This window comes from Monodon monoceros, unplaced genomic scaffold, assembly GCF_005190385.1.
Source record: "Monodon monoceros isolate NGI ecotype Baffin Bay Population unplaced genomic scaffold, NGI_Narwhal_1 Super_Scaffold_16, whole genome shotgun sequence".
Lineage (NCBI taxonomy): Eukaryota > Metazoa > Chordata > Mammalia > Artiodactyla > Monodontidae > Monodon > Monodon monoceros.
Genome location: NW_021703772.1, coordinates 27,731,310 through 27,748,024, shown reverse-complemented (window position 1 = coordinate 27,748,024; position 16,715 = coordinate 27,731,310).

The window sequence follows — 16,715 nt, the reverse complement described above, 5'->3', positions numbered from 1 at the left end:
AGTTAAATTTAGTCCAGTTAAACTACAGTTTAGCATATGGGACTATTTTAAGCAGTACTGGCATACCTAACTTTGATGACAAGTAAGTGCTCTAGCAGTTGGTTTATTGCAAAATGCTTGCCAAAGATATAATTATGCATTACTAAGTGAAGAGCTATGGTGATACAATGTGAATTTTTAAACTATTTCTTATTCCAATTCCCTAGTAATTTTCAATAAATGTTTTGCTTAGATTTTTCATTCAGTACACATGCACTAGTAAATGATAAAAGAAACAGTTATTAAGTATGTTTTTCAAATTTTGTAATTAAATGGCAATTATTTTTTCCTGTTCTTGGACATATTTAGATTAATTTTTCTAAAGTTTCTTCACAGAAATAAACCTAACTGATTTATTTACCTGTTTATTTTGTGCTATATACTCAAAAATATTTTTAAGTTTCTCAAGATTTTAAAACTCCTTTTCTCAGAATGAATTTCCTGTGCCTTTTATACATATCAAGTTAAATTATTTTTCCTACTTGATTGTGTCTCAGAAGATGAATCATTAATGAAGTGTTTCTTTAACTTACAAGTTTTCCCTTTCTTTATGTTTGAGTAATCCTTTGTTTTGCTATTAATCTAGTAATTTCTATGATTTTTTTTCTTGGGTCTCATCTTTATAATGTTTTTCAATTTAAATCTTTTATCTTAAATCATGTATTTCACTTAAAATGCAACCTATTTTAGGTGAAGACATTCTTAAGTAATAAATTGCAAGCTGTGGGATTAAAATCTTAATGAAATTATTTGCAAAGCAATATTAAGCATGGTGTAGAAGAAAGTATGTAGAACTAGTATCACTATGGTCTAGTCCTGGTTGTTCATCAAAGCTGTGTGTGTGTGTGTGTGTGTGTGTGTGTGTGTGTGTGTGAGACCTTGTGGAAATTATCTAAATTCTTTTAGCTTCGACTTTTTTGCTTGAAAAATGGATATAAAAACATTTACCTTCCGAAGTTGTTTTAAAAGTTAAAGGATACAGTAGGTAATAAATAATTATTAGCTATCCAAAGTTTAATTGTAAAGGGAAGACAGTAACTGTTAAAATGGTGATATTGAAGAAAGCCGTTCCCAAAAAGAGTGTTAATAAAACCTTAGATTTTGTTATAAATTAACTTACAGAACCACATTATAAGATACCTTTTGGTTACCCTGTGGAATATGAACAAATACCTCTTGGTTCAAGAAACAAGGAGATGATCGTCGTGATTGGCAAAGCCATTGGAAAAACTTTCACCAAAGGCTCAGTTATCTGCTTCACCAGTGCAAGGAACTGTTCAGATAAGTTCTGGCCACTTTAGAGGATTCCAAGTTTAGAGCAAAGTCACATAAAGGTAACTCTAACTGTGTATGTAGAGAAGAAGCAGGTAGTAGAAAGCAAAAGATTTAATGTGCCAGAGACTGTACTTCTTCATGTATGTAAAGTTGAAAGCAAGTAGAGGTGACACGAAGAAGCTGGATGAAATATTTCCAAGAAATCTGAGCTCTACAGCCATAGTGGACATGCTCAGAGGTTTCTGAGCTGACCAAGTGCTGAATGCTGCTTTTTGTGGCATGCCTTGTCGCCCCGCAGGAATACAGTTTTTTTACTGCTTCTCTTTAGTATAGCGTGTACTTTTCATTATATTTCAGTTTTCTCCACTAGCTTGCTAGTGAAAACTACTGAGTGAATATAGAGTTTCTCTAGAATGAATCAACCATGGCTTATCTGTTCAGTGTCCAAAGCCTTTCCTCATTTTTTGGAAACAGAGTCTTCAAAATTATCTGTAATGGCTCTGTGTGTGTGTGTGTGTGTGTGTGTGTGTGTGTGTGTGTGTGTGAGTACACATGCATATATTCATCGGTATATTCCTGGATGATTCATGCTGAAATGCTTTTTTATTTGTTTGCCTTGTCTTAACCAACAACCATTAAGTGAAAAAGGAAGCTAAAGTTGTGTATAAAGGAAGCTATTTCTGTTTTTGAGTTTATTCACTTATGTAACAATGAGTAGGCTGCTGACTCAGAAGCTCCCATGCTTAAATTATCTTATAGAAAGATTTACAATATTTAATTTTATTAGTTACCACATTCATTGACTTTTAAAATTGCACACTAAAGCTCACCATTTACATAATATTATACAGAGAAAATGTTTATATATATACAAACATATGTTATATATAATATATACACATACTTATAGTAATATATAATATATACATATATTTATAATAATTTATATATAAATATATATGTATGTATAGATAACATATATGTTTGTACATGTGTTTTGTGTGTATACATATATGTAAGAATTAAGAACTTGATGGATGTCAGGGAGAAAGTCAAATATTTTCAAAATAATATTTTCATTCCCACTCTTCACATTAGCCAATGAAACAAGACAATATAATTTAGAAGTTATACATATATAAAATTTTATTCACTAGGCTAACTGTATGCATTTACTCGCAATATATCCTTATTACCTTCAATCCCAGTCCAAAGGAGGAAGAGTTCCTTCTTGTGTTCTCTTTGCTTTAATCCTTTTCTCTTCTATCTTCTGCTGCATTTATTTTTTCCTAAAAGAATAGGTGCTATTTTTTTCAACTTCAAATTCTCCTGCTTTAACTCTGTCTGTACACAGATTTCAGTTCATTACCCTCAAACAATCAAAGTCTCCTTCCCTGCTCTTGCACTAAAACACTTCTCTCTCTTTTTTCTTCTCTTCATTACAGAACTTTGTGACGGTCTAAAGTACTTTCACTAACCTCGCTTCACCCACTGCAGTCTGGTTTCTGACTCCATCGACTGCTTTCTCTAAGGTCATCTATAATCTTTCACTTAAAGCAGCTGTGCCTAATAATCTAAATGCATGTGAACTCTGCTTATTATTGATGTCATTTATTTTTCAAAGCAACTAAATTCAGAAAATAGCATATATTAATTAAGTTTTCCAGGTACTGGTGCTATAAAGATAAAAGATATAATCTGACGGAATTTATAGTTCAGTGAAGACAATGGATACAACCATAAAATGTAAGGCAACAACTCATAAAGATTTATTTTCTTGATAGAGGTGTGAATACTCAGTATGTGCTGATCAAGAATGTTTATCTAGAAACATGAAACATTTTCTAATTTAAATAATTTCATGATTTATCGGACCTTAAGAAAGGATTTGTTACATTTGGAGAATGATGTTGCTTACAAAAATTTTTGATTTCTCCGATGTAAAACATGAATTTTCAATTAAGTTATATGTTTAACATGAGCAAATAAAAGAACATCACACTTCTGAAAAATTAAGGAAAGTGGTATAGTTCCCCAAATAACTGCTTTTATACGCTATGGAAATGCTTCAGTCATATCTCCTAGAATCCTCTCATATTTTATTAAAACCTGATTATTATTTTTACACCATTCAAATACATATAACACATAATCTAGAATTCTGTAGTATTTACTGTATATATGTTTATATACAGAGATAGGTAGATAAATAATAAATAGGTAGATAGACAGGTAAAACATAGTCTCCTTGGTAAAATGGTACATTTTTTAAAGAAATAAGTTGATTACCCATTTTCAAATGTTTTTTATGCCCCATGGTAGGTCAAACCCTGAATGTTTCAGGGAGGGAACTCATAAACACACAGAGGAAGGATAATCCAGAACCCTTATGAAGAGAGTTTAAATAAGATTGTGTCTAAAAACCAGTAAAAACTGAGTTGAGACTGAAACCTCCTTAAAGAACAGGATTTTCCTTATTTCTATAATCTATATAATATATAACCTTGCATAACTGCACAGGAGACAAGCCCACAAATCACTAAGTACTGCTGGGCCTGTGCTCTCATTTAAATAATGTGGCCACAAGCAGTTTCCTCTTATAATTCACCAAGAATTTTGTCATGTACGTTGGTTTCCATGGACACAACCCAATGCTTCAGCCAACAGACATTTTCTACATGGGCTAGATGTACAGAGCCTGTGGCCTTTGAGGTGACCTGGTTTGAGAACTCTGCTCCAAGTAAGATAATAACTAATGTTATTCACTCATACCTTCCCTTTGGGAAAATCTTGATTTCAGGAGAAAGGAGCTGAATCAGGGACTGTATTACACATACAGCAGAAGTAAAAACAGTAAAGAAGCATGGTTATAATTATCATGAAATCAATAGAGAGGGAGGGAGCAAAATCTGGTTTCTAAAGAAGGATATGCAAGTGTCTAGTATTTCTTGTGTTTAGATAATAAATGCTAAACAATTTACCTGGCCATGTCCTGTTCCTTATAATCTGAAATTCCCTGATGCAGTATTTATGAATTAATAAGAATTGAATGAATGCTCTACATAAGTGTTCCACATTCAAACAGCAAGCCAGACTTACACAATATTATTAACATATAGCTTTATGCTTTTTCTAGTATTTTTTCATCAGCAATGATTGTACTTTTGCCAAATAATATATATTGTACTTTTGCCAAATAATATTGGTTGACATTTATTCAAATTGTTTTAGAATTCTCGCAGATTTGTATTGTAATATTTCTAATTTCTAGGTCCTGGAAATACAGTCTAGTTTGTATGGTTATGTTATAATGAAGGTCCTTGACTGTTTAACTCTCAGTAGTTTTCCTTTTTTTGACTCATGTGATTGACAGATCTTCATTTATTCAAGTAATATTTCCCATATTAAGAAGACTTTTCCAGGAAAAAGTTACTTCTGTTTCAGTACAATTCAACAACAGCAATGCCCTATCAAATAGAAGTAATACCCACAGTACATTCCAGGATATATGTTCTCAGCTATTCTGTTGGGATTTTATCCAGTTCTTATGGGAAATTTGGAATTTGAAATAAAAAAGAATAACGTTTAAATTCATGAACCATTTATTTCCTTTTATATTGAAATAATATTTGTTGAAGAACTGGCAAAAAAAAATCTTTAGGACAATCAGTATATTTATTCTGACAATTCAGCTCTCAAGTGTGCAGATTTCTCTCCAATGATAAAATCCTGGGCTTTCTACCAATATTAATCAAAGCATACACTTCTCTTTAGTGAAACTATATGTTCAGTGTAGCTTTATGAGAAAAATAAAAATTCCCCATAGATGCAAGATTATGTTCTGTAAAAAACCCAATTATAACATTCTGCTAATTAAATTAGAAAATACATATAATTGTTTTCTGAAAAGAAAGTTATATTCACTTTACACATGACAAAACAGATACATATCATGCTTTTATCATTTTTCTAAGACTTCCCTGAGAAAGAGAGCATTTTTTGTTCTCATATTTCTAGCAAAAGATTTTCAGTAAATAAGCAAAGCTTTTGTTTTATGAATTCAACATGGTAAGGGGAGGATGGGTACATTAAGCAGCAAAATATTTCAATAGAATACACAAAATATACATGATGTTAAAATCATTAAAAAATTCATTTGAATAATGCAACTTATTTAATGCTGAGGTGTTTAAAAGAAGATTTTTGCGTTATTTTTATGGTTCTGGAATATTTTTTTTGTTTGTCTTTTAAAGAAGTTCTCATGAGATAGTGCAAGGACAGTGTTGGATTCTCCAAAACTTGAGCTCTAATCTCAGTTCCAACACTCACAGCTCTATGACTTTGACCAGATGATGAAACATCATGATATCTCAGTTTACTCAAATATAAAATGGGGATAATAGCCCACATTTCATGATGGTTTTGTTAGGAGTAGAGATAATATATGCAAACTGACTAGCAGTGTGCTTGGTACATTAATACATAATGATTCAAGTGACGTATCTACAGACATATTGAAAAAGGAAAAGGAAAATTAGTGAAACACATTGAATCTTTCTACACATTATAAAATTCCTCTGAAAGTTTCCCAAGTGTGATCGTTGCAGATCAATGCTATCATTATCACTCAACATTTTTATAAGTGTGTCTGACACCATTTATCAAAACAGCAGCTTCCTTCTTTTTTCAAATTAACTTTTATTGGAGTATAGTTGCTTCAAAACGTTGTGTTAGCTTCTGCTCTACAGCAAAGTGAATCAGCTATACATGTACATATATCCCCTCTTTCTTGGATTTTCGTCCCATTTAGGTCATGACAGAGCACTGAGTAGAGTTCCCTGTGCTATACAGTGGGTTCTCATTAGTTACCTACTTTATTTATTTTTAAACATCTTTATTGGAGTAAAATTGCTTTACAATGTTGTGTTAGTTTCTGCTGTATAACAAAGTGAATCACCTATACGCGTACATACATCCCCATATCCCCTCCCTCTTGTGTCTCTCTCCCACCCTCCATATTCCACCCCTCTAGGTGGGCACAAAGCACCGAGCTGATCTCTCTGTGCTATGCAGCTGCTTCCCACTAGCTATTTATTTTACATTTGGTAATGTATATATGTCAATGCCACTCTCTCACTTCATCCCAGCTTCCCCTTCCCCCTCCTCATGTCCTCAAATCCATTCCCTATGTCTGTGTCTTTATTCCTCTCCTGTCCCTACATTGTTCAGAACCTTTTTTTAAATTTTAGATTCCATGTACATGTCTTAGCATATAGTATTTGTTTTTCACTTTATGACTTACTTCACTCTGTATAACAAACTCTAGGACCATCCACCTCACTACAAATAACTCAATTTCATTTCTTTTTATGGCTGAGTAATATTCCATTGCATATATGTGTCACATCTTCTTTACCCATTCATCTGTCGATGGACACTTAGGTTGCTTCCATGTCCTGGCTATTGTAAATAGTGCTGCAATGAACACTGTGTTAACATGACACTTTTTGAATTATGGTTCTTTCAGGGTATATGCCCAGTTGTGGGAATGCTGGGTCTTATGGTAGTTCCATGTTAAGTTTTTTAAGGAACCTCCATACTGTGCTCCATAGTGGCTGTATCAATTTACATTCCCACCAACAGTGCAACAGGGTTCCCTTTTCTCCACACCCTCTCCAGCATTTATTGTTTGTAGATTTTTTGATGATAGCCATTCTGACTGGTGTGAGATGATATCACATTGCAGTTTTGATTTGCATTTCTCTAATGATTAGTGATGTTGAGCATACTTTCATGTGTTTGTTGACAATCTGTATATCTTCTTTGGAGAAATGTCTTTTAGGTCTTCTGCCCAGTTTTGGACTGGGTTCTTTGGTTTTTTGATATTGAGCTGCATGAGCTGCTTGTATATTTTGGAGCTTAATCCTTTGTCAGTTGCTTCATTTGCAAATATTTTCTCCCATTCTGAGGGTTGTCTTTTCATCTTGTTTATGGTTTCTTTGCTATGGAAAAGCTTTTAAGCTTCATTAGGTCCCAATTGCTTATTTTTGTTTTTATTTCCATTACTTTAGGAGGTGGGTCAAAAAGGATCTTGCTGTGATTTATATCATAGTGTTCTGCCTATGTTTTCCTCTAAGAGTATTATAGTGTCTGGCCTTACATTTAGGTCTTTACTCCATTTTGAGTTTATTTTTCTATGCAGTGTTAGGGAGTATACTAATTTTATTCTTTTGCATGTTGCTGTCCAGTTTTCCCAGCACCACTTATTGAAAAGGCTGTCTTTTCTCCATTGTATATTCTTGCCTCCTTTATCAAAGACAAGGTGATCATATGTGCGTGGGTTAATCTCTGGGCTTTCCATCCTGTTCCACTGATGTATATTTCTGTTTTTGTGCCAGTACCGTACTGTCTTGGTTACTGCAGATTTATAATATAGTCTGAAGTCAGGGAGCCTGATTCCTCCAGCTCCATTTTTCTTTCTCAAGATTGCTTTGGCTATTTGGGGTCTTTTATGTTTCCATACAAATTGTGAAATTTTTTGTTTTAGTTCTGTGAAAAAAGCCACTGGTAGTTTGATAGGAATTGCACTGAATCTGTAGATTGCTTTGGGTAGTAGAGTCATTTTCACAATGTTGATTCTTCCAAACCAAGACCATGGTATATCTCTCCATCTGTTTGTGTCATCTTTCATTCTTTCTTCAGTGTCTTATACTTTTCTGTATACAGGTCTTTTGTCTCCATAGGTAGGCTGATTCCTAGGTATTTTATTCTTTTTGTTTCAATGGTAAATGGGAGTGTTTCCATAATTTCTCTTTCAGATTTTTCGTCGTTAGTTTATAGGAATGCAAGAGATTTCTGTGCATTAATTTTGTATCCTGCTACTTTACCAAATTCATTGATTAGCTCTAGTAGTTTTCTGGTGGCATCTTTAGGATTCTCTATGTATAGTATCATGTCATCTGCAAACAGTGACAGCTTTACTTCTTCTTTTCTGATATGGATTCCTTTTATTTATTTTTCTTATCTGATTGCTGTGCCTAAAACTTCCAAAACTATGTTGAATAATAGTGGTGAGAGTGGGCAAGCTTGTCTTGTTCCTTAGTAGAAATGGTTTCAGTTTTTCACCATTGAGGATGATGTTGGCTGTGGGTTTGTCATATACGGCCTTTATTATGTTGAGGTAATTCCCCTCTATGCCTACTTTCTGGAGGGTTTTCATCATAAATGGGTGTTGAATTTTGTTGAAAGCTTTTTCTGCATCTATTGAGATTATCATATGGTTTTTACCCTTCAATTTGTTAAAATGGTGTATCACATCGACTGATTTGTGTATATTGAAGAATCCTTGCATTCCTGGAATAAACCCCTCTTGATCATGGTGTATGACCTTTTATTTTGCTGTTGGATTCTGTTTGCTAATATTTTGTTGAGTATTTTTGCGTATATGTTCATCAGTGATATTGGCCTGTAGTTTTCCATTTTTGTGGCATCTTTGTCTGGTTTTGGTATCAGGGTGATGGTGGCCTTGTAGAATAAGTTTGGGAGCGTTCGTCCCTCTGCTATATTTTGGAGCAGTTTGAGAAGGATAAGTGTTAGCTCTTCTCTAAATGTTTGACAGTTTTCACCGGTGAAGCCATCTGGTCCTGGGCTTTTGTTTGTTGGAAGATTTTTAATCACAGTTTCAATTTCAGTGCTTGTGATTGGCCTGTTCATATTTTCTGTTTCTTCCTGGTTCAGTCTCATCGTTGTGCATTTCTAAGAATTTGTCCATTTCTTCCAGGTTGTCCATTTTATTGGCATACAGTTGCTTGTAGTAATCTCTCATGATCCTTTGTATTTCTTCAGAGTCAGTTGTTACTTCTCCTTTTTCATTTCTAATTCTGTTGATTTGAGTCTTCAGTTGTTATATATTCTTCTTGGATTGATCCCTTGATCATTATGTAGTGTCCTTCTCTGTCTCTTGTAATAGTCTTTATTTTAAAGTGTATTTTGTCTGATATGAGAATTGCTACTCCAGGTTTCTTTTGATTTCCATTTGCATGGAATATCTTTTTCCATACCCTCATTTTCAGTCTGTATGTGTCCCTAGGTCTGAAGTGGGTCTCTTGTAGACAGCATATATATGGGTCTTGTTTTTGTATCCATTCAGCCAGTCTATGTTTTTTGGTTGGAGCATTTAGTCCATTTACATTTAAGGTAATTATCAATATGTATGTTCCTATTACCATTTTCTTAATTGTTTTGGGTTTGTTATTGTAGGTGTTTTCCTTCTCTTGTGTTTCCTGCCTAGAGAAGTTCCTTTATCATTTGTTGTAAAGCTGGTTTGGTGGTGCTGAATTCTCTTAGCTTTTGCTTGTCTGTAAAGGTTTTAATTTCTCCGTCAAATATGAATGAGATCCTTACTGAGTAATTTTGTTTCTAGGTTTTTCCCTTTCATCACTTTAAATATGTCCTGCTACTCCCTTCTGGCTTGCAGAGCTTCTGCTGAAAGATTAGCTGTTAACCTTATGAGGATTCCCTTATATGTTATTTGTTGTCTTTCCCTCATTGCTTTTAATATGTTTTCTTTGTATTTAATTTTTGATAGAGTGATTAATATGTGTCTTGGCGTGTTTCTCCTTGTTTTTATCCTGTACGGGACTCTCTGTGCTTCCTGGACTTGATTGACTATTTCCTTTCCCATATTAGGGAACTTTTCGACTATCATCTCTTCAAATATTTTCTCAGTCCCTTTCTTTTTCTCTTCTTCTTCTGGGACCCCTATAGTTCAAATATTGGTGCGTTTAATGTTGTTCCAGAGGTCTCTGAGACTGTCCTCAGTTCTTTTCATTCTTTTTTCTTTATTATGCTCTGCAGTACTTATTTCCACTATTTTATCTTCCAGGTCACTTATCTGTTTTTCTGCCTCAGTTATTCTACTACTGATTCCTTCTAGAGAATTTTAAATTTCATTTATTGTGTTGTTCATCATTCTTTGTTTGCTCTTTAGTTCTTCTAGGTCCTTGTTAAATATTTCTTGTATTTTCTCCATTCTGTTTCCAACGTTTTGGATCATCTTTACTATCATTATTCTGAGTTCTTTTTCAGCTAGGCGGCCTATTTCCTCTTCATTTGTTTGGTCTGGTGTGTTTTTACCTTGCTCCTTCATCTGCTGCATATTTCTCTGTCTTCTCATTTTGCTTACCTTACTGTGTTTGGGGTCTCCTTTTTGCAGGCTGCAGGTTCGTAGTTCCCATTGTTTTTGGTGTCTGCCCCCAGTGGGTAACATTAGTTCAGTGGGTTGTGTAACCTTCCTGGTGGAGGGGACTGGTGCCTGTGTTCTGGTGGGTGAGGCTGGATCTTGTCTTTCTGGTGGGCAGGACCATGTCCAGTGGTGTGTTTTGGGGTGTCTGTAACATTATTATGATTTTAGGCAGCCTCTCTGCTAATGGTTGGAGTTGTGTTCCTGTCTTGCTAGTTGTTTGGCATAGGGTGTCCAGCACTTTAGCTTGCTGGTGGTTGAGTGTAGCTGGGTCTTATCGTTGAGACGGAGATCTCTGGGAGAGCTCTAGCCAATTGATATTACTTGGGGCCGGGAGGTCTCTCATGGTCCAATGTCCTGAACTTGGCTCTCCCATCTCAGAGGCTCAGGCCTGACACCCAGCCAGAGCACCAAGACCCTGTCAGCCACATGGCTCAGAAGAGAAGGGATAAAGAAATGAAAGAAAGAAAAAGAAAAGAAAAGAAAAGTTATTAAAATAAAAAATGTAAAATAATATTATTAAAATAAAAATTTTTTTAAGTAATTAAAGAAAAAGAAGAGCAACCAAACCAATAAACTAATCTACCAATGATAACCAGCACTAAAAACTATATAAGATAAACATAAAAATCAGTAACTAGTCTGTCACATACATCAAACCCCAAGTCTACAGTTGCTCCCAAAGTCTACCGCCTGAATTTTGGGTTGATTCATTGTCTATTCATGTGTTCCACAGATGCAGGGTACATCAAGTTGATTGTGGAGATTTAATCTGCTGCTCCTGAGGCTGCTGGGAGAGATTTTCTTTTCTCTTCTTTGTTCGCACAGCTCCCAGGGTTCAGCTTTGGATTTGGCCCTGCCTCTGCGTGTAGGTCACCCTCTGGCATCTGTTTTTCACCCTGACAGGAGGCAGTTAAAGGAGTGGATGATTGGTGGCTCTGGTTCACTCACACCGGGCGGAGGGAGGGGTATGGAATGAGGGGCAAGCCTGCGGCGGCAGAGGCCGGCATGACGTTGAACCAGCCTGAGGCGCGCCGTGCGTTCTCCCAGGAAGTTGTCCCTGGATCACGGGACCTTGGCAGTGGCGGGCTGCACAGACTCCCGGGAGAGGAGGTGTGGAGAGTGATCTGTGCTTGCACACAGGCTTCTTGGTGGCGGCAGCAGCATCCTTAGTGTTTCATGCCCGTCTCTGGTGTCCGTGCTGATAGCCGCAGCTCGTGCCTGTCTCTGGAGTTCATTTAGGTGTGTTTAGGTGGTGCTCTGAATCCCCTCCTCAACCCCGAAACAATGGTCTCTTGCCTCTTAGGAAGGTCCAGACTTTTTCTCAGACTCCCTCCTGGCTAGCTGTGGCACACTAGCCCCCTTCAGACTGTGTTCATGCAGCCAATCCCATTCCTCTCCCTGGGATCCACCGAAGCCCGAGCCTCAGCTCCCAGCCCCTGCCTGCCCCGGCAGCTGAGCAGACAAGCCTCTCCGGCAGGTGAGTGCTGGTCAGCACCGATCCTCTGTGTGTGAATCTCTCTGCTTTGCCCTCTGCACCCCTGTTGCTGTGTTCTCCTCTGTGGCTCTGAAGCTTCCCCCCCCGCCCACCCCCTGTCTCCACCAGTGAAGGGGCTTCCTAGTGTGTGGAAACCGTTCCTCCTTCACAGCTCCCTCCCAGAGGTGTAAGTCCCATCTGTATTCTTTTGTCTCTGTTTTTTCTTTTTTCATTTGCCCTACCCAGGTACGTGGGGAGTTTCTTGCCTTTTGGGAAGTCTATGGTCTTCTGCCAGCGTTCAGTAGGTGTTCTGTAGGAGTTGTTCCACATGTAGATGTGTTTTTGATGTATTTGTGGGGAGGAAGGTGATCTCCGCATCTTACACCTCTGCCATCTTGAAGGTCCTCTAGTTACCTATTTTATACATAGTAGTGTATATATGTCAATCCCAATCTCCCAGTCTCCTAGTTCATCCACCCCACCCCCGTGGTATCCATACATTTGTTCTCTGTGTCTGTGTCTCTATTTCTGCTTTGCAAATAAGTTCATCTGTATCATTTGTCTAGATTCCACATATAAGCAGTATTATACAATATTTGTTTTTCTCTTTCTGACTTACTTCATTCTGTATGACAGTCTCTAAGTCCATTCATATCTCTGCAAATGGCACAATTTCATTCCTTTTTATGGCTGAGTAATATTCTGTTGTATATATGTACCATATCTTCTTTATCCATTCCTCTGTTAATGGACATTTAGGTTGCTTCCATGTCCCGGCTCTTGTAAATAGTGAGCAGCTTCCTTCTGGGGCCTTTAATGGTCATAAAATTCATTCAAAACCAAGGGGAGTACTAATGTGTTTCTTTTCCCCCTAGAATGATTGTCATTTATTGTGTAGAAATAAAGAAGTCCAGGGAAAGACAAATGCACACAGTAGGGACCCAAAGGGTCATTGGCACATTTCAAATGATCTAAGACATCTTGGATTAAGAGAAATAATTAGCCATTAATTCAGCCTTCAGACTATGCTTTTCTCTAGGTAATAAACTTAAGAGATCAAAGAATAAAAATGGCATTATCTTTTGCCCAATGAGAAGATATGTGTTATACTGAAAATTGTTAAAAAGGCAAAACAATAAAATCAAATGTTTATACAAGTAAATACTAAATACTATTTCTGTGATTTTCAAAAGTTACTCAAGTTCTCTGAGCCCTTGTTTATTCACCTCTAAAGCAAAGGTGTAATACTTTACTGGGTTATTGTGAGGATTAATAAAATAACATGTGAGATGCTTATTTCCATGTTTGACACCTAGTAGGGCATAAAAGTCTTGCTTCCATTTTCTTCTTTCTTCCCTCATTTGTATAATACTTTGGGGAAAACTATCAGTTTGCACCTTTCAATCCGTTGATTGAAATATATTTCCATGTGAGACTTTATCTGGAGTATTACTTGGTTCTCACCATTACTCTTTTAGGAAAACCATCATTTCTCTTCCTGATTGTTAATAGTAGAATCTATAATTTCTTTCATCAATTTTTCAGTCACATTTTTATATTTCAAAATGATAATTCTGCACTTGAAATTTGAATTAAACAAATTCAAACGTTCTTATGCTACCATTTTAAGTGTTCTTATGCTACCATTTTAAAAAGTAAAGAATGGCGTTAGAACTCTCCTGAAGAAATTGCTACACACAAAATCCTTGGCAGGTAAATGTCACGGAAAGCATTTCTGACCTTCCAGCTTCAAAAAATCATAAAAATATCTTTGAAATAAAAATGAAGGGGGCATTCAGCAAAAGAAATAAAGACAGGAAAATTGATGAAATAGGAGAGAGAAAAATATATATAATGATATAATATTTTACATATTTATATTATATTTTACAATTATTTTTTTAAAAATTTGAAGGAAGAATTTATATATCTGAAAAATGGAAGGGAAAATAAATTTTAGAGCTAGATACAACATATAGCTCAATTAGAAGAAAATCAATTGCAAGATTTAAATTGATGACATCAAATGGAAACAAGTTTAGTAATTTACAAACTTCTTTCCTGAGACTCTGTGGTCTTAGTCTTAAGGAACAAAATTAGTCATATGAGTGTACATTCATACTTAAACTATAAAGACCCATTTAGAGCTTTTAATCTAAAAAAGCATACAACATTGACCACTCTAAAATTTTTAAACTGTGTTCATTGAGTTATAAATGACAATGTAAATTGTTTTGTTATATAGTAGAAATGCTATTAACCATAACAAAATAACCATTTCACATTAGGAAAGTCACATTAAGTTGAAATGTTGTCTCCTGTTGCCCATTGTACATTATAACATTAAGTGAGAACTACTTAAAGGCTAATTGATGATACATATTGGGGAAGACACTGTGATAGGAAATAAAATCTCATGAAATCTAAACAGCAATGCTAGTGTTGCCCCAAATCTCCATTTTACCAAATGAGATCCAGAGGAGTGTTTGAAAGTTAACCTTTAAAATTCAAGAACAGATTGGTATTTAATATGGGTGAGTTATTGTTAAAAGATATAAAAGAAGGTTCTTTATATTAGCATCAGTCAGGGTCCCAGGAGGTAGAAGAATCAGATAGTTTGTTTAAATGGAGAGAATTTAATAAAGGGGCAACCTACATAAGAGTGGACATGGCTAAATAAAAAGAAATAAAGAGTTGTTGATACTCACAGGAATTACCAACTTTGGCTTCTCTTAACATCCCTGGGACTAGACCATCAAGGGGAGGAAAAAAAGTTACCATTTCTCCAGTGAAATCAGCAACCATGAAAGAGGGGCTACCCTGCAGAAGCTATGATCACAGAGAAAGGTAGTGTATCCAGAGAAGCTCCACCAGACAAGGCAAAAAATGCCCTGAGCCCTTTCCTCTCTTACTCTCCCACAGGTACCATGCATTGGTCAAACCCCATCTAAAGTCAGCCAGCAAGGGAGCCCACACGTACAGCCTCCCAGGCACAGAGAAGGGAGAATACAAGTGGAAAATTTGTCAGGGGAGAGGGAAAAAAGGAAAAGAAGCAACATGACAGCATCACAATTGAAAACAGGCTTTAACATTGGATTATGCAATTGTCTTAATGCATCTTTCTCATTCATACATTCCGTTAAATCTTGGTAAGTTTATTGAGTACCTAAAGAAGGAAAGACACTGGGCTTTGATTTCATGTCGTAGCAAAGAATTTACACTAACAGTTAAAGGTCTTGATTTGTTTAACATGGATACTATATTTGATTATATCACTAACAGTATTTGCACATAGGGTAAGGGATTATTCAATCAACAAGCATTTAGTGGGATTTTGTAGGGATCTATAGGACATGAATATAATGACAACAATAATAAAATATAGGATTTATTTCTATAGATATACTTATAATCTATGTAACATGTTTTATGCACATGTATTAGTATTAAGTTTTGACATTTTTATGTTCTAAGAAGTAGGAAAAGGCTTCTCTGGTGGCGCCATGATTAAGAATCTGCCTGCCTATGCAGAGGACATGGGTTCGAGCCCTGGTCTGGGAAGATCCCACGTGCCGTGGAGCGACTAAGCCCATGAGCCACAACTACTGAGCCTGTGCTCTAGAGCCCACGAGCCACAACTACTGAAGCTCATGTGCCTAGAGCCCATGCTCTGCAACAGAGAAGCTGCCGCAGTGAGAAGCCCATGCACCACAACGAGGAGTAGCCCCTGCTCGCTGCAGCTAAAGGAAAGCCCATGCGTAGCAACAAAGACCCAACGCAGCCAAAAATAAATAAATAAATTTATTTTAAAAAAAAAAGAAGTAGGAAAAATAAAAAGGAGTACAAATTTTAGGGTAATTGCATACTTGAGACTAGAAATGAGACTAGAGATATTTAATAACTTATGTGCAGTAGGTACTGTGTGCAAGTCCCATTTAAAGATTTTATGTCAAGGGTGGAACTTGCAATAGCCAAGACATGGAAGCAACCTAAATGTCCATTGACAGACAAAAGGATAAAGAAGATGTGGTACATATATACGATGGAATATTACTCAGCCATAAAAAAGAATGAAATAATGCCATCTGCAGCAACATGGATGGACCTAGAGATGGTCACACTAAGAGAAGTAAGTCAGACAGAGAAAGACAAATATCATATGATATCACTCATATGTGGAATCTAAAAAAAAAAGATATAAATGAACTTATTTACAAAACAGAAACAGACCCACAGACTCACAAACTTATGGTTACCAAAGGGGAAATGTGGTGGGGAGGGATAAATTAGGAGGTTGGGATTAACATGTACACACTACTATATTTAAAATAGATAATCAACAAGGACCTACTGTATAGCAGAGGGAACTCTACTCAATATTCTGTAATAATGTATATGGGAAAAGAATCTGAGAAAGAATAGATATATGTATATGTATAACTGAACCACTTTGCTGTACACCTGAAACTAACACAAAATTGTAAGTCAACTATACCCCAATATAAAATAAATATTAAATTAAAAAAATTAAAAACAACATAATAACTGGAAAGTGAGAAATCTATAAAAACTCCAGAAGCATGGTTTGATGTATAACTTACAGAGAATCCCTGAAAAGAAAATGAATTGATCCCCAGGGCACATGCGGAGATAATGTTCTCAAACTAGCATATGTGCTGTTCT